The 1440-nt window shown below is 35.3% G+C and overlaps 1 long non-coding RNA gene across 1 annotated transcript; it reads left to right on the forward strand.

The window, feature by feature from the left end:
- On the forward strand, window positions 1–1355 carry LOC109592845 (uncharacterized). The gene is made up of 4 exons (XR_002190586.1): window positions 1–41; window positions 92–126; window positions 581–662; window positions 1005–1355. It is a non-coding gene; the product is annotated as an uncharacterized LOC109592845 (long non-coding RNA).
- Window positions 1356–1440: the final 85 nt, after the last annotated feature.

The following is a 1440-nucleotide window of genomic DNA, read 5'->3' on the forward strand; positions in this document are numbered from 1 at the left end:
CTTAGACTTGTGGTGGATGACGTTTGAATTCGCTTCCAAAGGTAATGACTAATAAGTTATGTCTGTGCTATTTAATGTGTCTTGCTTGTAGGTGAAGCGTTTCATCAACGAACATCTTCCAGAGTAGTATCCTTAATAATAATCACTGAGTAATATTAATCTTGTAGTAATCTGGCTAATACTGTATAGCTAGAAAATTTGGCGAATTAAGACTAAAAGAGGTTGAAATTTTAACTGTGTGCTTGCTTCTATGAAACCCTATCAAACTGGAGACTAAAAATTTGGCGAATGGTAATTTTTTTAGCTATACAGTATTGTGGGCCCACTGGCTTTGTAATAACAGTAATAGTAATAGTACATCTATTTGTTAGCTATGTGGTAGATGGCTATTGTGAAACTAACAGTACATAATATTGCGCATTATTAGATTACATTTGTCCGTGTTAAGTATTTGCTTATACATAAACAATAAACCAAAATTTTGTTTGGGGACAGTAATTACATTAATACACTATAGGTATTCCAGTATAGCTTGTTAAGTGGATTATTGTTATTGTTTCTTAATACATTTTGCACTTAGTCCTGATGTTGAGATAAAGTACATAGGGGGCAAGGATCCTGAGTTGCTGTTTTTGGGTGAAGATGGTCAAAGTGTGGAGGAGGTGAGTTCTTGCTGTCTCTAGTTCTTTCTTGTCTTTGTCTGCATCGGTTCATATTCTTTCATGTTGCCAAGTACTGAATGTAGCCTATGAATGTGGTTTGTACTGTGTAGTATATTATTGTACTGTTTTTGGAGTGTAGTAAAGCAGTTTCAGTATTCTATAATCCTCTTTGTTCTCTTTTCTCAGTGTACTTCTACATGTAGTCATGTATTGTACTTGTTCTTTATCCTTTCCTTCTCTTTTCCCTCTTTCCTCTCCCTCATATTCTCTCTCTCCCTCTCTTCCTTCCTCTCTCTCCCTCTCTTTCTTTCTTCCTCTCTCTCTCTATCTCTCTCTCTGCAGCGTGTCAGTGTCATTAACATGTCTGAGGATGAGATTAATGCACTCCTTGAGTCTAAAGGTATTCTAAAGCACAATGCTACACCCGAAGGAGAGGCAGACAATGGTGCTGATGAACCTCATCAAGATTTATAAACAAATGCTTCAAAGTTTTGTAGACTAATAATTACTTAATTCTAACCTCTCATTTGTACATGCATAACTGAACTGATTAACTCTGTCAATTTGTGGTTGTTGCCTATATATGTATAATGATGTGACCAGCATAAAGAATGTTTCTGTTGGTTGCTGATGTTTTATTACATGATAAGGTAGCAATGCAGGCTTTTGGTGTAATCAGATCAGAAAATTTAATAGTCAAAACAAAATATTTTAAATTTCAAGGATTAGGTTATTCTTGTTTTTATTCCGCATTTTGCGAATTCCGTTCATGAACCGG

The sequence above is a fragment of the Amphimedon queenslandica genome, unplaced genomic scaffold (genome assembly GCF_000090795.2).
Source record: "Amphimedon queenslandica unplaced genomic scaffold, v1.1 AMPQUscaffold_3751_Cont24259, whole genome shotgun sequence".
Taxonomy (NCBI): Eukaryota; Metazoa; Porifera; class Demospongiae; order Haplosclerida; family Niphatidae; genus Amphimedon; species Amphimedon queenslandica.